The sequence below is a fragment of the Choloepus didactylus genome, chromosome 5 (assembly GCF_015220235.1).
Source record: "Choloepus didactylus isolate mChoDid1 chromosome 5, mChoDid1.pri, whole genome shotgun sequence".
In the NCBI taxonomy this organism is placed as follows: Eukaryota; Metazoa; Chordata; class Mammalia; order Pilosa; family Megalonychidae; genus Choloepus; species Choloepus didactylus.
The window spans coordinates 166,348,354-166,370,787 of record NC_051311.1 but is presented as its reverse complement, the minus strand read 5'-3'; the positions used below and the strand labels follow the sequence as shown (position 1 = coordinate 166,370,787).

The 22,434-nt window shown below is 38.7% G+C and overlaps 1 protein-coding gene across 1 annotated transcript in view; it reads right to left on the bottom strand.

Moving 5' to 3' along the window:
* LOC119534673 (zinc finger protein 596-like) overlaps positions 1-21,230 on the bottom strand; it is a 36,288-nt gene extending 15,058 nt beyond the window's left edge. The window contains exon 1 of the mRNA XM_037837288.1: positions 21,123-21,230. The gene's annotated coding sequence lies outside the window, so the exon portion shown is untranslated. The remainder of the gene's footprint in view (positions 1-21,122) is intronic.
* Positions 21,231-22,434: the final 1,204 nt, after the last annotated feature.

The window sequence follows — 22,434 nt, the reverse complement described above, 5'->3', positions numbered from 1 at the left end:
AACAAGAAGAAAACCCTAGGTAAAAGAAAATGACAACAAAAAAACTAATCAAGAAAATCAGATGCCTACACACCAGGAAAAACCATGAGTCACATTAGGAAGCACAAAGATATGGTCCAGCCAAAGGAACAAACTAAAACTTCAGATAAGACAGGAGTTCAAAAAACTAATGAAGGAAGTTCAAACAAACCAATATCAATTCAACAAGTTGAAGGAAAATGTGCCAAAAGAGAGGAAGGATATAAGGAGGACACTTGGTGACCACAAAGAACTCAGAAACTCACAAAACAAAACAGAACTTATGGGAATAAAAGGAAGAAAAGAGATGAAAAATACAATGAAGAAATGCAAAGATTAGAAAAGCAGAAGAAAGAATTAGTGACTTAGAGGACAAGACATCTGAAATCCCATACAAAAGAACAGATGGGAAAACAATGGAAGAATCTGCATAGTCTCAGGGAACTGAAAGACAATATGAAGCCCATGAATATACGTGTTATGGGTATCACAGAAGAAGAGAAAGAAAAAGGGGCAGAAAGAATAATGGAAATAATCACAGAAAACTTTCCAACCCCTATGTAAGACATCAAATTGTATGTTCCATAAGTTCAAGATACCCCAAAGAGAAAAGACCCAAATAGACCTACTCCAAGACACTTACTAATCAGATTAAAAAATGCCATAGACATACAGAGAATTCAGAAAGCAACAATAGTAAAGTAATCCATCACATAGAAGGGAAGTTCGATAAGATTAAGTGTAGCTTTCTCAGCAGAAACCATGTAGGAGAGAAGGCATTGGTATAAATAATATACTGAAAAACAAAAACTGCCAACCAAGCATTCCATACCTGGCAAAAGTGTCCTTCAAAACTGAGGGAGAGTTTTAAGTATTTAGAGATAGACACTGAGAGAGTACATGAACAAGAAAACTCTTCTACAAGAAATAATAAAGGGAATGTTACAAGCTGAGAAGAAAACACAGGAGGGAGAGAGGTTTGGAGGAGAGAATAGAGATGAAGATTAACAGTAAAGGTAACTAAAAGGGAAAAAAAGTAACATATAAAACCTAAAGACAAAATGGTTGAAAAAAGCCCTGCATTTTCAGTAATCACACTGAATTTTAATGGATGCAACTCCCCAATCAAAAGACAAAGACTGGCTGAATGGATTAAAAGCAAATAGGATCCATCCATATGCTGTCTACAAGAGATTCATTTTAGACCGAAGGACAAGAATAGGTTGAAAGTGAAAGGTTGGAAAAAGATTCCACACAATCAACCAAAAAAAGGAGACTTCGATTGGAAATGTGAACAAAATGGACTTGGTTGAGATTGGGGTACATCAGACTAAAGGGTAAATGATGACATTAACTGTGTTTTAAAACTTTGGTTTCTCTCTTCCTTTTTAATGTAAGTATTTAGATCTGTAAGTTTCCCTCTCTGCACCCCCCCCCTTGGCTGCATCCCATAGGTTTTGATATGGTGAGTTTTCATTTTCATGTCTCCTAATATTTACAGATTTCTCTTGCAGTTTCGTCTTTGACCCTCTCACTGATTGGTGAAGAGTGTGTTATTTAACGTCCATATATTTGTGAAAGTTCTGGTTCTTTTGTGGTTTTTGATTTCCAGCTACATTCCATTTTGGTCTGAAAATGTGCCCAGAATAATTTCAATCTTTTCGAATTTATTGAGGCTTGTTTTGTGCCCCAGCTTATGGTATATCCTGGGGAATGTTCCACAAGTGCTAGAGAACAATGTGCATCCTAGTATTTTGGGAAGCAATGCTCTATGTTCATCTGTTAGATCTGATTCACTTATCACATTGCTTAGGTTCTCAATTTGCTTTTTGGTCCTCTATCTAGTTCTATCTAGAGAAGAGAGCGGTGCATTGAAATACCCCACTATTATTTTAGAAACGTCTATTGCTTCATTCAGTTTTTTTAATTCAGTTTTATTGAGATATATTCATACCATAAAATTATCCAAAGTGCGGAATCAACTGTTCACAGTACAATCATGTAGTTGTGCATTCATTACCCCAATCTGTTCTGAACATTTTCCTTGTACCAGAAAAAATGAAAATAAGAACAAAAAATAAAAGTAAAGAAGAACACCCAAATCACCCACCACCATATTTTTCATTTCGTTTTTTGTACCTATTTCTCTACTCCTCTACCCATACACTGGATAAAGGGAGTGTGATCTATAAGGCTTTCACAACCACACTGTCACCTCTTGTAAGCCACACTGCTACACAATCATCTTTCAAGAGTCAAGGATACTGGGTTGCAGTTTGATAGTTTCAGGTATTTCCTTCTAACTACCCCAATGCATTAAAACCTAAAAAGTGAGACCATACAGTATCTGTCCTTTTCTTTCTGGCTAACTTCACTCAACATAATGTCCTCAAGGTTCATCTAGGTTATTATATGTTCCATGTCTTTGTTCTTACAGCTGCATAATATTCCATCATGTGTATATACCACAGTTTGTTTATTCACTCAAATGTTGATGGACATTTGGGCTGCTTTCATCTCTTGGCAATCGTGAATAATGCTGCAATAAATATCGGCTTACAAATGTCTGTCTGTGTCTTAACTTCAGCTCCTTTGAGAATATACCTAGCAATGGAATAGCTGGGTTATATGGCAAATCTATCCCTAGCTTCCTGAGGAACCTCCACACTGTCTTCCAGAGTGGTTGCACCATTCTACATTCCGACCAACAGTGAATCAGTGTAAAGGGTAAAGGCTGAAACTGTGTATTAAAACTTCAACCTCCAGGTGAGACCAAAGGAGGAGATGCTTATTTGGTGTAGGATCTATATTTTCTAAACAATATAACTTCCACAATTTGTTCAAACACCACAATTGCATGGAACTTTGAATAGGAAGTGAGATATGGTAGGTTTGTATAGGTTACAGTGAAATAGTGACACATCTCAAAGTAATCTGGGCAGAGAATAAAAATATATATGCAGGGCCCCCCTGAGGAGATGGGGCAAAATGCACAAGTGTTAGACTTCCTCACCTGGATTGTTGCTGATGTTCTCAAAAGCATTGAGGACTGATGGCTTGGTATGCTGAGCCCTTTATCATGGGGCTTGCCATTATGGAACTTGTTGATGAAAAGGAGAGGCCAAACCTGCTTATAATTGTGCCTAAAGTCTCCCCCTGAGTGCCTCTTTGTTGCGCAGATGTAGACCTCTCTAATTAAGCCACCTTGGCAGGTGATTTCACTGCCCTCCCCACTACGTGGGTCCTGACTCCCAGGGGTGTAAATCTCCCTGGCAACGCAGGATTGACTTCCAGAATGAACCTGGACCCAGCAGTGTGGGACTGAGAACATCCTGAACAAAAGTAGAATGCGAAATGAAATAAAATAAAGCTTCAGTGGCTGAGAGATTTCAAATGGAGTTGAGAGGTCACTGTGGTGGACATTCTTACGCATTATATATATTAAACTTTTTAGGTTTTTATGTATTGGAGTAGCTAGAAGTAAATACCTGGAACTATCAAACTCCAACCCAGTAGTCTTGACTCTTGAAGACGATTGTATAACAATGTAGATTACAAGGGGTGACAGCGTAATTGCGAAAACCTTGTGGACTGTACTCCCTTTATCCAGTGTATGGATGGATGAGTAGAAAAATGGGGAAAAAAATGAAATGAAAAATAGAGGTGGGATGGGGGGATGATTTGAGTGTTCTTTTTTACTTTTACTTTTTGTTTTTACTCGTATTCTTCCTGGTGTAAAGAAAATGTTCAAAAACAGACTGGGGTGATAAATGCATAACTAGATGATGGTACTGTAAGCAGTTGATTGTACACCATGGATGACTGTATGGTACGTGAATATATCTCAATAAAACTGAATTTAATTACCATAAAAATAAAACAGGTTACTCAAATGTAGAATGAACGATGGGAGTGGTAGCATAGAGGCCACTAGTACTGTCTAGAAGAGGTTAAAAATGTTATTATCGTAAGTGAAATTGGAATCCAATTTTATACTTGCTTTTTTTTTATTCTGCAGTTTTAAAATTCAGTTTTATTGAGAGATCTTCACATACCAGAGAGGAGGAAAAAAGGAGTTAATAATAGAGTGGGATACGGGGGAAAACTACCTATTGCATGCTATGGACTATATTTTTTTCTGAGAGAAATTCACGTACCATATATTCTATCCAAAGTATACAATCAGTGTCTCACAGCAACCTCACTTAGTTGTGCAATCACCTCACTCAATTTTAGACAATCTTCATTGCTTTAAAGAGAAAAATAATAGGTAGACACATGCGCAAAAAAGAAAACCTGAAACATACCATATCTCTTTTCCCACCAATTATTTACCCCTAGGACTGTTGTGGTACATGTTACTATTGATGAAACATTATTAAGGTATTACTGTTAAATATAGTCCATAGCATGCAATAGGTAGTTTTCCTTCGTATCCCACTCTATTATTAACTCCTTTTTTCCTCCTCTCTGGTATGTGAATATCTCTCAATAAAACTGAATTTAAATAAATAAATAAATAAATAAAACCTCAAAAGGATTATCTATATAGTGCATAAGAATGCCCACCAGAGTGACCTCTCGACTCCATTTGGAATCTCTCAGCCACTGAAACTTTGTTTCATTTCACATCCCCCTTTTGGTCAACAAGATGTTCTCAATCCCACACTGCCGGGTCGACATTCATCCCCAGGAGCCCTATCCCACACTGCCAGGGAGATTTACACCCCCAGAACTCAAATCCCACATAAGGGAAGGGCAGTGAGTTCCCAGGCTTCATAATGTATCAATTAACTTTTACACTATAAACTTGTTCCTTGTCTTGAGTGCTCTTTACTTTTAAACTACTGTCTGTCCCTATACTCTTATATGAGTGTGAGATTACTTGATAAGGCCCACAACTAAATCACAATCTGATAAGGCTCAGGCCTTTTCAAACAGAGATCACAGGTTTGAGGTGTAAGGAGATGAACCCCATGACAAGGAAATGTGAAAAAAGAAGAGGTATACCTGCTTTCTGTTGCTAGGGGAATAGAACTGTGCAGCCCATTTGGAAGACAGTGTGATTGTTCTTCAGGAAGCTACATACAGAATTGCCATATTATCTAGCAATCATGCTACTAGGTATGTACTCGAAAGAACTGAAAGTAGGGACATGAATAGTCATTAGTACCCCAATGTATATGGCAGCATTATTCCCTACTGTTGATGGATGGAGGCAGCCCAGCGGTCCGGTGACTGATAAGCAGAAGGGTGAACTGTGGGATACACATGTGACGAAATATTGTAAGGCTACAGAAGTCATAAGGCATGCAAGGAAGTGAATGTACTTCGAGGACATTATGTTGAGCAAAACAAGCCAGAAATGAACGGACAGATATTATGTGGTCTCACAAATATGAGCTAACTATTATGAGCAAACTGAAAATTAAGGTCAAGGATTAGGTTATCAGGAGATTAAGGGGGAAGAATTTGTGCAATTGATGCTTAAGGAGTACAGAATGTTCAAAAAGGTAGAGTATAAAGGTTTGGAAATGGATAGCACAATACTGTATGATGGTAGCACAATACCGCAAGTGTAAATAACAAAGCTGAGTATGAGTAGGTTGAAAGAGAAAGGCTAGTGTGTGTCTGTCACCAGAAGGAAAGGCAGAGGATAAAAACTGGGACTGTATAGGTTAATGAAGCCTAGAGTGGATAATCAGGGTGGTAAATTGTACAAATATAAGAATACTAGAACAAACATATGTCAATATTCCAAAGTGTTAATAACATGGTAGTATATGGGAAAAGCAATTAATGTAACCTAAGATCTACAGTTAACAATAACATTGTTAATATTCTTGCATGAACAGTAAAATGGCAGTATACCAAAGCTAAATGTCAATAACAGGAATATAAGGAGTATGGGATTTTTTTTTTTTCTTTTGAAGAAATGAGAATATCCTCATATTAACTATAGTGGTGAATGCATAGCTATGTGATTATACCAAGACCCATAGATTGTACACTTAAGGTGGAGTGTATGATGTGTGAATAAAACGGTTAAAAAAAAAATAAGAGAATAGAACTCTCGCTATGTCTTAAACTATATATGAAGTATATTAGTTTCCTCTGGCTGCTATGCCAAATATCACAAATTTAGTGGCTTAAAAGAATCCAAATGGATATTTGGGAGAGTGATATCATCAATATAGTGATGTAAAACTTTCCCTAGAGAAGTCTACCCTCAGAATCAACTAATAAAAGGAAAAATACCACTTACTTGGAGCTCTGGAGTATGACAGAGGTTAGAGATGGACTCCACAAAGGCTGAATTGAGGAAAATGAAAAAGAAACAATGAAATCAGGTGGGAGATTTAAGTCCCAGACCTGCCAGTCTGAAACTCTCCCCTCACTCAGTCCTTCACAGCTTAGGAGTCACACAGAGGCAGCATGGCCTGGGTCCCTCCTGCATAGATGCAGATCATAGGGCCACCCACAGCAGCGAGACACAACCCCATGCACATCCAGGAACAGAGATCGAAGTCTAAAGAGACCCAGGACAGAATACAAGACGATGAGGAGTCACATAAAAAGTGCCCCCAGGGTAAAAAGAGACTATGACAGAACTGTTAGCAAGAGGTGCTGCCCACATTCAATCCAGTTTTTACTGAAACACCTAAATGCAAAATGGACCTATCTGGCTCTCTAGGACAGGTTACCCTATAGGGAAGAAACCAGGGGCAGAAAACCCTCACAAAAAAGCGGGGGGGGGGGGGGGGGGCGGGCTGAATTGCTGTCAGATAGGATGGTTTCTGAAACTGAAAAGATAATGAAATGGAGACCCTAAGGGAGGGAGATAATGCAAACAAATCATAGGACCTGGGAAGAAAAGTCTTCAAAAAGACAAACAGAACAGATCACAATTCCTTAAGAAGGAACAGAGGAAAGGAAGCTTTAACTGGCAGTAAAACAATTGCAAGCATAAAGGGAAATCTAAAAATGTACCGCAGATCAAGCGCAAGCATCACATGCAGAGGATCTGAAAAAATCTGAAGAGTCTATATACCAGAGTGGTCCCGAAGAACTTGGAACAAATGGCAAATAAGAGCCTTAACACAAAGGCAATAGGCAGTAAAACCCTAGACAGGAAGGAGACAATGATCTTCAGAGATAACACATCAAAATAATCAGAAACGATCGTTGCTGATGTTCTCACAAACATTCGGGACTGCCAAGTTCACATGCTAAGCCCTCTGCCTTGGGGCTTGCCCCTATGAAGCTTGTTACTGCAAAGGAGAGGCTAAACCTGCTTATGATTGTGCCCGAGTCTCCCCAAGTGCCTCTTTGTTGCTCAGATGTGGCCCTCTCTCTCTAACCCAACTTAGCAGGTGATCTCACTGCCCTCCCCCCTACCTGGGACCTGACTCCCAGGGGTGTAAATCTCCCTGGCAACGCAGGATATGACTCCCCGGGATGAATCTGAACCCGGCATCATGGGATTGAGAACATCTTCTTGACCAAAAGGGGGATGTGAAATGAAACGAAATGAAGCTTCAGTGGCTGAGAGATTTCAAATGGAGTCAAGAGGTCACGCTGGTGGACACTGTTACACACTATACAGATATCCCTTTTTAGGTTTCAATGTATTGGAGTAGCTAGAAGTAAATACCTGAAACTATCAACTCCAACCCAGTAGCCTTGACTCTTGAAGACGATTGTATAACAATGTAGATTAGAAGTGGTGACAGTGTGATTGTGAAAACCTTGTGGATCAAACTCCCTTTATCCAGTTTATGGATGGAAGAGTAGAAAAATGGGGACAAAAAACTAAATGAAAAATAGGGTGGGATGAAAGGGATGACTTGGGTTTTCTTTTTATTTTTTATTCTTATTCTGATTCTTTCTAGCATCAGGAAAATGTTCAAAAATAGATTGGGATGATGAATACACAACTATATGATGGTACTGTGAACAGCTGATTGTGTACCATGGATGACTGTAGGGTATATGAATATAACTCAATTAAACTGAAAAAAAAAATGAAAAAAAATCAGATCCACAGACATCAACAAAAATTGCAAGCCACACTAAGAAACAAAATGATATGGCTTTAGTCAAGGGAACAAATCAAAACTCCAGGAAACACTGGGGAGGAATCTAGACCCACCATCGTGGGATGGAGAATATTTTCTTGACCAAAACGGGAATGTGAAAGGAAATGAAATAAGCTTCAGTGGCAGAGAGATTCCAAAAGGAGCTGAGAGGTCACTCAGGTGGGCACTGCTAGGCACAATATAGACAACCCCTTTTTAGGTTCTAATGAATTGGAATAGCTAGCAGTAAATACCTGAAACTATCAAACTACAACCCAGAACCTTTGAATCTTGAAGACAATTGTATAAAAATGTAGTTTATGAGGGGTGACAATGAACCGATTGGATGGATGAGTAGAAAAATGGGGGAAAAATGCACCCAGTGTTCTTTTTTACTTTAATTGTTCTTTTTCACTTTATTATTTATTCTTATTTTTGTGTGTATGGTAATGAAAATGTTCAAAAATTAATTTTGGTGATGAACACACAACTATATAATGGTACTGTGAACAACTAAATGTAAGCTTTGTATGACTGCAGGGTATGTGAATATATCTCAATAAAATTGAATTAAAAAAATAATAGTGGGGTATATGGGGGAAAGTGTACCTATTGCAAACTATGGACTATAGCTAACAGTAATAGTTTAATATTTTTTCATCAACAGTAACAAATGTACTACACCAATACTATGGATCAATAATGGGGGGGATAAGGGGTATGGGAGGATTTGGGTTTTCTTTTTTATTTCTTTTCTGGAGTAATGAAAATGTTTTAAATTGATCATTGAGATGTATGCACAACTATGTAAAGATATTGTGAGCTGGTGTGATTGTATACTTTAAAGGTTTGTAAGGTGTGTGAATATATCTCAAAAAACTGCATTAAAAAATAAACAGTTTTAAAAAAAAGTTTAACATACGATTGTTTTTCCAAACAAAAGAAAACTCCAGGAAACAAAAAATTTGGAACAAATTATTAAAGAAGTTCAAACAAATCTCCTAAATTGATTCAAGGAGAGGAAGAAAAATATGCATACAAATAAACTGATAGTGGGTATGAAGTTAAAGTATATTAAAACAATATGTGAGCACAAACAAGGAATTGAAAATTAAAAAAAAAAAAAAAATAGCCTAACAGAAATTATGGGATGAAAGGCACAACAATTTACATTAAAAATACATTACAGAAGATCCAAAGTTCATGCGAAGATGGCTGTGGAGGGAGCTCCAGGGCTCAATCCTACAAGAACAATTGTTATACAGGCAGGAACTGTGTGAATCAACTACTTTAACCTCCAGAGGCTGGAAGAACACTGTACAGCACACAAGACAGAGTGGGAGGAAGACGCTGACAGATTATGGTAAAGAACAGTCAACTGCTGACTCCAAACAGTGGTTATCAATGTCCATCCCCCTCTATTGCAGGAGGCTGTCCTGGGATCCAGCCCTGTGCTGGCTCTCTGGTGACAGAAAGGAACATAAAAATCCTCTTCCCCAAGGCCAAGTCTAGGTACAGCCAATCCCTGATCATGGCTTTTGATGAGCAAATCTGGAATACTGATTCCCAGCTCTCAGGATAGCCACTGTTGCAAACCACCCAGACACAGGAGATGACAGTGGAGACAAAGATGCTACAGTTCCTCAGGGCTGCAGAGGACTGTTAACTGAAGGGCTTCATTTTTTTGTGAAGACCAGGAAACTCAGCTGAGAGGAGCCATCAGAGAAGCTCTTGATACTCTTCCTGTGCCCTCCCCAGGAAGTGGCCTGTGTGACTTTCATGGGTCCCTGGCCCAGTCTTGGCTGGGAAAGACTGATGGGGAAGCCCTCTGCAGTGTGCCCTCCTCCCAGAATTTGCCCTCTAGGAAAAAGCAGCTTGAGACAATGTGCAAAACATTATAGACATGGCAAGTCTGGGACAAAGGCCTAGACCTTCAAATACCTGGGAGAGGGAGGTCTATCTCCAGTGAAACAGAGGGGACAACCAAATTTCTGAAAATAGGGTGCAGTAGTTCGATAATATAATGTACACCAGAAAAGGTCAAGTTCTTTTAATTCATTCCTGTGGGTGCAGACCTATTGTAGGTACATCTTTTGATTACATTATTTCAGTTGAGGAGTGCCCAAGGGCGGGTCTTCATCCTCTTACTCGAGTCCTTTATAAAAGGATAAAAGCCACAGAGAAGCTAAGAGATGAAATTGAGAGAAGTCTCCAGAGAAGCTGAGAGATGGAGGAACCAGAAGCTGGAGGCTGTAAGGGAAGGACCAGCAGACACCATCATGTGCCTTCCCATGTGACAGAGGAGCCCAATCTCACAGGTAGATAGCCTTCAGAGTTGAGGTACCATCCTATTGATCCTTGATTTGGACATTTTTCAAGGCTAAAGAACTATAAATTATAAGTTTATAATCATTGTAAAAGCCGACCCATATCTGGTAATTGTGTTGCCTCAGCTTGAGAAAATGAAAACAGATTTTGTACCAGGAGAGTGCACTGCTGTGATTCCCAAATATCAAAAATGCTGGAAAGGCTTTATAAATGCATAAAGGGAAGATTTTTAGAAGAATTGAGAAGTACTTGATAGAAATTCTGTAAATATTTTGAAAAAAGCAGAAAGGCCCTCTCAACCTTCTTAGACATGGATAACATGTAATCTCCTAGCCCTCTGTGAAAACAGGAGGGAGCTACAGGTCTTATTTTAATCAGAGAAGTCATAAATAATGAAGCAAGGCTGAAAACAGTCCTAATCAGATGTATGTTTATCAATATGATCTAATGGCTCAACGTACCATAGAAAAAAAAAAGGAAAAAAAAACCTATATTAAAAAGTTAGAGAAAAGTACTAGTAGTCTCTTTTCTAATTTTTAAACAATTAAAAGTATGTTATATTGCTCTTAAACAAATCACAGCTTAATTAGTAAAACTATTATCAAGAGTTTGACAGGCATTCAAGGCTAAGTCTTTAATAATGTAGATACTTTCCATTGATCTTGAACCACTCACAGATCAAGATGTTTTGCTCTGAGACAGTCATGTTCATGAAGCATCATTTAATGTAAACATAGAATATGACTTAATTAAAGTTACTCTAAATCAAGATGCTACAAATTTTCTGTAACTCAAACAAGAGGGGTCTCTCTAACCTCCAGCTGCATCTGGAGGGTGGGGGGACCCACTGATGCCCTTCGAATGGGTGAGTTTGCCCAAGAGGTTACAGAGGGTGGGCCTTCCTGCCCATTGTTCAGGAAGAGTACTAACACCCCAGGGATCTCAGATGCCTGGGGTATTGCAGAGACCTTGGCCACCCCATTTTTCAGGATGAGTGCTGCTGCTCCAGGTTTCAGAGAGGGTGGAGCACATTCCCCAGGACTGGGGTGAGTCTGGCCACAACCTCATTGTACTCACAGGGTTGAGCCCATGCCCCAGAGATTGGGGGGAGTCCAAATGTCATGCCAGTGCTTGAGAAGGGTGGGGTGTAGAGTTCGGCCTTCTCCCCAGTGCACGAGGCGAGAGCTAAAAGCATGGCCCTCTACCCAATGCTTGGAGATGTTGGCCCTTGGAGGAAATAGCCAAGGGACTTGCTGTGCAGGCCCATGGAAAGGGTGGGGCTGCCACTCCATCAAGCCCTGAAGACAAAACATCTTTCTATAGATGACTCTCAGACCACAAAATCTAATGAAGAATACCCTGCAAGTTTTCAGAACTGTTTGGGACCCATGACTCTTCTTTGGTTTAACTTTTATCCTATGTCTGTCTCTCCTTTGTATCTTGAAGGCAGATAACTGTTCTAAGTTTCACAGGTCTACAACCAGATGGGACCTGTGCCACAGGACAGACCACACCTGTAACTGATTTTGATGAGACTTTGTACCTAATATTATTGCTGAAATAATTTAAGCTTTTTGTGATACTGTGATGGAATGAAGGTATTCTGCATATGAAAAAAAAATCAAATGGAATTACAAAAGGCCCTGAAGAGTTAAAATGGTATTGTAAAAGAATAAAATTGGAGGATACCCCATTCTCTATTTCAAAGCACACTACAAATCTACCATAATCAAAGTAGTGTGATACTGGCATATAGATAAAAATATAGACCAATGGAATAGAACTGATAGGCCAGACATACACCCATTAATCTATGGTCAAATAATTTTGAACATGGCACCAAGATCCTGCACTCTGGAAAGAAATGTGTCTTCAACAAATGATGGTGAGACGACTGGACATTCAAATACGAAGCATGAAGTTTGATCCCTGTTTCACAGCACTTACAAAACAATGATGTCATTTGGAGAGCTAAATGTAAGGGGAAAAATTATGACACTCTGACAAGAAAATATAAAAGTAAATCTTCATGACTTTGAATTTGGCAATTAATGCTTAGATACAACATTAAAAGCACTAAAACACATAAATTGAGCTCCCTAAAAATTAAAAACTTTTGTTCATCAAGGGATACTCAAGAAATCAAAAGGCAAACTACTGAATGGTAGACTACACTTGCAAATCATGTATCTGAGAAGTCCCTAATATCCAGACTATACACAAGAAATCTCTTAACACTTAAAAAAAGGACAATATAGTGATAAATGGGCAAAGGATTTGAACAGACCATTTTACAAGGGATATATGCACATGGCCAACAAGCACACAACTATATTCAACATCTTTAGCCAAAAAGGATAAGCAAATCAACCCCACAATGATAATCACTTCACACCCACTAGGATGGTTATAATTTTTTGAAAATCTAAAATAATTGTAGGTGAGGATGTGGAGAAATTGGAACCCCTGTATACTGCTGGAGGTAATGTACAATGGTGCCACCACTATGGAAAACAGTGACAGTTCCTCAACTTTTATAAAGATGTAGCAGATGAGAAAGCAAACCTACTCCTTGATATATACCCAAAATTGAAAAAAGAAATTCAAATAACTGTACACACATATTCATAGCAGCACTATTCACAACATATAACAGATGGAAACAAACCAAATATCTATCACCCAATGTATGAATAACCAAAATATGTTAAATGCATGTACAGGAACACTGTTTAGCTATAAAAAGGAATGAAATAACGGAACAAGCTAAAAAATGGAGAAATCTCAAAAACCTAAGTGAAAGAAGCCAGATAAAAAAGGTCACGTTTTTAAAAGATTCCATTTACATGAACAATCCAGAATAGGTAAATCAATAAAGACAAGAAGATTAATGAGCGTTGTGGTTTGAAGGTGGTAGGTAATGGGGGGGGTTTCTTTTGCGGGTATGAGGTTTCCTTTGGAGTAAATTACATGCCCTAAAACTAGATAAAGCTGATGCACAATATGGTGTATGTACTAATCACCACTGATTATATTATTTAAAATGGCTAAATTTGTTATGTAAATTTCACCTCAATAAAAAATGTGCAGATAAGATCAAGCACAGTAACTGCAGCATATTTCATTCAAAGAAACCCAATTTTCTCTGGAATATACAATATATGCACTTTAATGGCTATACATTAATATAAACACTAATAGTTCTCAATTTCTACATATATTCATGTTCTAATATTTCCTTTTCATGCAAAAATAACACTCAGAGAAAAAAGATTAAACTGGCAAATTAAAAAGAAACACTTAATTCCTCTCAAATGTCCAATTCAGTTGTGAATGAAATTGCAACAAAATTATGCCCTGCACTGTGTTGTGCAAAGTAATCTCAATATAATTTCCTGTTATCAAAAACAAGTAGACTTCCAGGAAGATGGCAGAATAGGACAGGAAGAACTCATTCCTCCACCATGGAACTAGAGAAAAGGCAGAAAATGACCAGGACATCAGTTCCAGGCCACAGATGATTAGAGACTTCCACATTATATAGGGAGGACCTGGTTGAAAAAGCTGAGGAACTATGACTGGCAGGTCGGGGTGAGTTTGCTCAATCATGACCACAACTGGGGCTGCCAGGGTAGTGGTGCACTCCCACTAACGCTGCCAGATGGAGAGAACATCGCTCCCAGTCTGACAGCTGGGAGTTCCCACGTGGGAACCCAGGAAGCAGTTGACTCTTTCTGCAATCACAGAGACCTTGCTGCAGTACCCAGTGCCATCCCCCATTCCTGAGGCAGGCCACTGTGGGCACCTCGTTTTGGGGGTGACTGGGGACCCTCCCCTTGGGAGGAGAGGGGGATGCAGAGCACAGCTCATGTGACAATCGGTCAGCAAGAGACACTGGTCCTGCTGCCTCTGTCCTTTCTCCATGGAGGCCCAGAGCACTCACAGGCCATGAGGCAGGTACAAGGGAGGGAGCCTCACTGCAGCACCAGCAGCTCTTCCCCTATGCCAAAAGCCCGCGGATGAATTTGTACAAAGAGTTAATAACAGTCCGCAAGCCCCCTGATGTGGGCTCCTCGAACCCCTGAGCATGTTGGGGCCCTGGCAGGGCCACAGCCCCAGCTACACATCTTGAAGCTGCAGGCTTCATTATGGATCAGCTATTTATTGGGTTATTTATCTTATTTATTCTTTTATTTCTCTTACTTGGAATAATAAATAGTTGGAGAAAGGAGAAAAAAAGGAGTTAATAATAAAGTGCCAAATGGGGAAAACTACCTATTACATGCTATGGACTATATTTAACATCTTAATATTGTTTCATCAAAGTAACATGTACCACAACAATACTAGGACTAAATAATCGGGGGGAAAATGGATATGGGGTGTTTAGGGTTTTCTTTTTTGTGTGTCTCTCTACCTGCTATTTTTCTCTTTGAAGCAATGAAAATGGTCTAAAATTGAGTGTGATGATGATTGCACAACTACCTGTGAGACACTGCATACTTTTGATACAATATATGGTATGTGAACATATAAGAAAATCTGCAGATTTAAAAACAAAAGTATAAAATTGGCTTCCAATTTTGCTTATAATAACATTTTTAACCTGTTCTAGAGAGTACTAGTGGCCTCTACCACGCTCATCCTTCATTCTACAGTCAAGTAATCTGTTTTATTTTTGACACATTATTAGGCACCTGGGAAAATTCATATTTATTCATCTTCCATTTATTTTTGTTCAGAGAAGCCCAACCATTTCTCTGTAGAGCCCAGTGTGTTAGGTTCCCTGCTGAATCTCCAGGACCAGGAATATTTCCTGGTACACATAATGCAGTCAAAAGGATTTATCAATTAATAAGGGAATGAACAGATTTTCAAAACTGCCCTTCACAAAAGCCTTACATATCCAATATCATAGAAGGGTTATAATTTTGAAATTGTACTGGTATTTGCAATCAAGATGAAAGAGAGTGTCCCATAGAATGGAGCACTGACTACATTTACTATCTGTGTGACCCCTGGAATACAGCTCTTATTAGATTTATTGAATGTTTTAAAGGAATACAAAACAAGGTTATATTCACTTGAGAAGCAGAAGGTGGACAGGGCAGAACTTTGGAAAAAGTGCTGCTTTTCTTTGCAACTTATCTCAGAACCCAATTTACCTCACCAAGACTTCCCGTTCTTGACGAGTTCTCCAAACAACAGATGTGAGCAGGCCTCATTTCCTTACACTTTTCTAAGTCCTAACTATATTCACACTTTTTTATATCAAACCAAGATCTTAACATTTTATTGTGTCAACTTTTGCCTTACAATACTCATTTCCTATTTTGTCTATTTGTGTTCCATTTTTCTCTTGAATCTATTTCATTACTTTTCATTGCCTTCTCCAAGATTCTAGGTCATTGCTGTTCATCACAGTAAGCATTGAATACTTATAGGCCAAATGGGGATATTAAATTTAAATTAATTAAATTTAATTGAATCTAGGAAATTGAGTTCTTCAGAAGCACCAGCCAAATTTCAATCGCCCACTAGCTAAATGTGGCGAGTGGCTTCTGCAATGGACTGTGCTGATACAGAACATAATCTTGATTGTAGAAAGTACTATTAAGCATGTCGCAATGGATTTTAGGTATTTCTTCTATTTTTTTCTATTGATAAGTTATTTATTTTTTGCTTCACTCTATTAATTTCCTTTTGTCTTTTTTCAAATAATATTTTATTGTGTTCGTTTTAACTTCTTAAATAGGGGGCTAACATCATTTAATTATTTATTTTAATTAATATGAGTATTTTTCACAATATAAGACTAATAATTTTCCTAGCAATATTGTGATTTTAGCAATCTCATGTAATATACTAAACTGTTATTACATTTTTTCATAATGTTCATTTTAAAAATTTGGGCCAAGTTTATTTAGAAGAGTTTTCCCCATTAATTTTTAGTTCCTAGATTATATTTTCTGATTGTCACTAGTTCTGATTTTATTTCCTTTTGAGTAGGGCCTATTTGTTACCCTTTCAAATTTTTGAGGTTTTCCTCCATCTTATTTTATAAAGCATTTATTGGTGGGTCCATGAGCTCCTTAAAGACAGATTTTCTTTTTGGGGATATGGCACTCTCATATATTTGCTGAATAATTGTAGAATTCATTCTTTTTTTTTTTTTTTTGAGAACAGTCTGTATAGGTTAGAGTGAAATAGCACACATCTCAATGTAATTTGGGTGAAGAACAAAAATATTTATTCAGAGCCCCCCTGAAGAGCCGGGGAAAGATGCAGACATGTGGACTTCCTCACCTGGATTGTTGCTGATGTTCTCATGAACACTGGGGACTGATGGCTTAACATGCTGAGCCCTTCATCTTGGGGCTTGTCCCTATGAAGCTCGTTACTGCAACGGAGAGGCTAAAACTGCTTATAATTGTGCCTAAGTCTCTCTCCCGAATGCCTCTTTGTTGCTCAGATGTGGCCCTCTCTCTAACTAAGCCACCTTGGCAGGTGATCTCACTGCACCCCCCACTACATGGGACCTGACTCCCAGGGGTGTAAATCTCCCTGGCAACACAGGATATGACTCCTGGGGATGAATCTGCACCTGACATCGTGGGATTGAGAACATCTTCTTGACCAAAAGGGGGATGTGAAATGAAATGAAATAAAGCTTCAGTGGCTGAGAGACTTCAAATGGAGGTGAGAGGTTACTCTGGTGGATATTCTTACGCACTATATAGATAACACTTTGTAGGTTTTAATGTATTGGAATAGCTAGAAGTAAACACCTGAAACTACCAATCTCCAACCCAGTGGCCTGGACTCTTGAAGACCACTGTATAACAATGTAGCTTACAAGGAGTGACAGAGTGATTGTGAAAACCTTGTGGTTCGCACTCCCTTTATCTAGTGTATGAATGGATGAGTAGAAAAATGGGGACAAAAACTAAATGAAAAATACGGTGGAAAGGGGGGATGATTTGGATGTTCTTTTTTTACTTTTATTTTTTATTCTTATTCTGATTCTTTCTGATGTAAGGAAAATGTTCAAAATAGATTGAGGGGATAAATGCATAACTATATGATGGTACTGTGAACACTTGATTCTACACCATGGATGATTGTACAGTAAGTGAATATATCTCAATAAAACTGAATTAAAAAAAAAAAAAAAGTCCATGACAGGAAAATCAACAGGGACCCAGCAGCCCAAGCCCCACCGGGAAAGGCCCTGGAGACCCAGCAGCCCAATCCCCACAGCTAGCAAGGGATGAAAATGGTGACTTGAAGTCACAGGGCCCAGGAGGCTCCTTCTACCAGTGAGGAAATCATCCAGCGCAGACCTTGGGACTCATTTCAAGTAAGACATGAGGTTCAGCAATGCCAAACTGGAAAATGTCAATTCACGTGCAAGGTCAATTTCTTTGCAAGCCTCTCTCTCTCTCTCTCTCACCTGGTGAAATAAATTCACAAGTTCTGCCTCTACAAGCAGGCCGACAGACTGCATTGACAAGTCCAGGCAAGAAACAACTTCCTAAGGAAGAAGGGCTGTGAAAAATCCAGAAGGTATAAAAGCCATTTGAAAAATCTCTTCAGGTAAGCTGATTTGGAAAATCTCCCCAGTCCTCCTGCTGGCATAAATAAATCCTCTTTTTCTCCTCCTCCTCCTCCTCAAAAAAAAAAAAAAAAAAAAAAAAAAAAAATCATCCTAGCTCAGCACTACTCATGGGGAAGAATGGAACAAATTATGGTGAAATTACCAGAGTGGGTAAATCAAGAAAGGGATTGCAGGTCAGGCAACAAACAGGCTGTGGATTTCCTCTTGAAGAAGATGGAAGCTATATAAGTGTGAAAGAACATAGGTGTGGATGTATAATGATTGGATTGGAATTTTTAAATGACTCTATTGAAGTGTGATCATAATTACAGTAACATGGAAAGAAATAAAGCTCAATGAATTTCAAAGAAACAATCCGTAAGTAATCACAGGCTGCAAAGAAGGATCATCACTTCAAAAATTGAATTTGTCATGGCATAGATTGAAGTTCAAAGGAATACTTTTGTTTCATTAAATACATTCTCTGTGCAACCTTTGGATGCATCTTTCCACTATGACTCTATCATATATGTATCTCTCCATTCATTCTTAAAAGGCTGGAATAGCTCTTTCAGGAAGCCTTCTGCTGCACTATTCATCAATGATTTATGCTGTCAAATACTTAAGGAGAACATTGTTGAGGACAGTGTCTCTACTGAGGAATACGAAGATGAAGACCCTGACTCATCTCTATGTGGGGATCAGACAGCCGTGGAGCCTTGCTGCTCTCATATACCAACAGATGCCTTCTGTTCTGACAATGAGGAGCCAGTTATTACATCTGATACTGAGGCTTATCTAACAGAACATTTACCCAAAATTATTCATGTACAATTTTCAAACAGAAAGTGGAAAGGCCTTACTATAGTAACTGGAACAGATGATTCATATCCTGAAAGTCCTATATTAGAAAACCGTAACTAAAGGAGAAGTGAAGCAGGCCCAAACAAGGAGAAGAAAATGAGAGACAGTCATACACAGCCTGCTAAAAACTGTGTATATATATTTTTTGAAATGTACAAATCCTTTCCAACTTTCTAAGATTTAGATAATATGTAACCATCTTGTCCTCAGTGTAAAAAGAAAACAGGATGGGGCTGCAGCTGTTATTTCAATCATAAATAAGTCATAAGTAATGCAATAAGGCAGAATAGTTTTCATCAAATACATGCTTATCAACATGATGCTACAACAGTGACATTTTAAATATAATCATAAAACTGTAAGCAAGCAGGAAATTGTAAAATAGCCTTAAAATGCAACCTTTAAAACAAGTTTGAAATGTAATTTTAAAATGGGAAGTAGGTAGAGGGAGAGAACTCTTGGTCTCACAAAGGAGCAGAACGTAAATGTAAGGTCTGCAGCAAGGTGTAAATGTAAAGTGGCCACCCAGATTTGCCTAAGCATTCATCAGTGGTCCCCAGACCTCCCAGACATGAATAAAGCCTTTTCATCTATCTCCCTAGATACCTGGAGTCACCTTTCCCAGGTGTCACCTCCTTCCAGAAGAAAACAGGAAATAATTAAATTAGTGAAATTCTCCAGACCAGTTAACCTGTTAACTAAGACGATTACCTCTCTTTTGTTTCTGGGTATAAAAGCCAGTGGAAAAATCATTTCCCCTACCCTCCGGGGGGAGGGGGGTGGAATAAAAATTCTTTTCCTCCTCCTCCTCCTCAAAAAAAAGAGCTCATGACATTTGTTTTTATGTCTCATTAATAGCAAAATATTTTTAATTGAAATTTATAAGCACTCTATTTGGGTCTGTCAGTAGGTTTGTTACACGATATTTTCCTACCTCTGAATGTTACTACCAAGTTATCCATATCCAAAAGAATGAAAGAGGATCTATATCTCACATCTTACACAAAAATTAACTCAAAATGCACCAAAGACATAAAACATTAGAGCTAAGACCATAAAACTCTCAGAAAAAAATATGGTAGGAGGTGGTTTCCTGGCCATTGCACCCAAAGCACAAGAAATGAAAGAACAGATAAATGCGATCTCCTCAAAATTTGAAGAGTTTGGACATCAAAGAACTTTGCCAAGAAAGTAAAAAGGTAGCATACTCTATGGGATTTTTGCATAAGTAGTTTTGTTATTAATAACAAGAGAAATCCTCAATCCCAGGCAATCTCATACCTGGTCTCAGAGAAATGATGAGGACTATATCTCCTAGAACCTGGATGTCAGTATCTTTCAAAATGGGAGTTGGCTGAGGTAAATGAAATGCAAGTCCCAAATGTAAACGTGAATGGAGTGCTTCTGTACTAGCTCTCTCAAAACCTTTTCATTGCAAAACATGAATCAGGATAATCTGCTACAAAGTTGAGGGTTGAATGGACAGGTGAGTTTGGGGTTACTTGTCCTTTCTATGCTCTCATTTTCCATTCTTTGAAGTGGGAACAGTAAGAGGACCGACCTATCACTTGAGCTGATAACTGCTGATCCTCTGAGTCTCCCTGAGGATGACACTGAGTGACAACTTTTATAATAAATAACAATTAGTCAGAATTGGTCATTTTGCTTATCCTCTCTTTGCCTAAGATTTCTCATCTATCGACGTGAATAATAATTATGATGATCTCCTTTGTAATATCTTGTGAGAAATGAGTTAGTGCATTCAAAGTACACAGAATTTTGTCTGATGGGCATTTGGGTTTCAAGTTAAGATTTATTATGCTCTAATAACCCTCCCATGCTTTCAAAGTAAAGGTAAATTGCCCTTTGAAAAATTTTTATCAAATAAGAAAAATACATTGATAGCCATAAAGGAGAACTGAACTAGCAATCCAATAGACCAACACTACCTTCAATAACCTAGAATATGTGAGATTGCTCCGTTTTCTTAATACATACACTGTTGAAATCTTAACGTAGTGTTACTAGAACAGCGACATCTCTACAAGTTGATCTTCACTGACTGAAAATAAATTAAAGTAAAACTTTTACATGGTATCCGCGGGCGAAGGGGCGCGCGGGCTGCAGTGGGCCCGGGGAGCGGCCGTGGCGCCTCTGGGGGCCTCCGCGCCCCAGGCAGGGCCGACGAACCGCTCCCGTCGGCTGAGAGACGGTCCGCGGAACGCGAACTCGCTTACCAGAGCCGTGTCCGCCGTCGGGTATTTTGTTTCGCGCGCCCACCTAAACACTGCTCTCTGCGGTCTCACCCGATCTAGCCCATGAAAGAAGCCTCCCGGAGTACGAACTCTCGCGATAATAGGCCTTTCTTCCGGCGGCGTGGGAGGGGAAAGAAACACGTTATCGGCGTCGTCCAGTCTCTTTCTGCGTCTCGCCAGTGAGGGCGGGAAATGAACCGCTCGACCCCTTCCGGAAATGAAGGAGCCTGCTCAGCAGTAAAAAGCCACTTTCCTGAACTAAGGAGACAAAAATGACGAAAGAATCGCCATATTTCATCGTTTTAAGATGCATGTTATTTGCATTTTAACATCCCTAAAAAGTCAGGATGTGCCTCAAAACGAGTGGTATGTTCTTGAATTGGCAGCATTTTCTCTTTCCTACTGCGTCAGGAAGCAATAATGCATCTTAAGACTGATGGCATCGTAGATGCGGTGAAACACATTAGGTAGAACCTCAACCCAATTGATGGGGCGTGTGAAACCAGTCCGTCTTGAACGGTATGCAGGCAGAGTCTCCTTAGTCCCTGCACTTTTTTGGGTTTTTTGGTTTGGTTTGATTTGGGTTTTTTTTGTTTTGTTTTGTTTGTTTGTTTTGCGGGGCAGGGGGATATTCAGGGAACTTTATTTTTTTAAAGGACAAATCAAATAAGACGCAGTTTTCATTTACCCAAACATGTATAATCCAGTCTTAATATAAATTGCATGCAATTGATAAATCACACATGAAATGGCAAAGGGAATGCAATTTTACATACGTATAACGATCGCGTCTGTACCAGTTTAACAATCAAATTAATCAAGTCATCGTACATTTTTTAAAAACCCAACATTTTAAAGTCAATTATCCATACTAAACCAAGGGAAATTCTGATGGAGTGGTTTGACTCAAAGCAAAAATTAAGACACCTGCTACGACTTTGGAGCAGTAACTTACACTTTAACTTTATAAAATAGATTTCACCAAGACATCTCTTTCAAAGAAGGAACCAAATACAGGGATTGATTTACTGGGTGAGAAAGGCAGGTAACAATGTGGTTAAAATCCTGCTGGCCTAAGGTCAGCTGATTCCTATTCCTTCCGTTGGAGCAGCTCAGCTAATAATGTAGTTATTTTAGGTTATTTATTTTCTTATTCCTTTATTTTGGTTTTGTTGGAAATTTTTTTAAATGTTTCTTTTCCAATTTTTTGATAAAGTGAAAAAAATCACAGAAGCAACTTTTTTTCTCAATTCAGTAACAGACATCTCATCTTTTTTTCCACCAAGTTATGGCT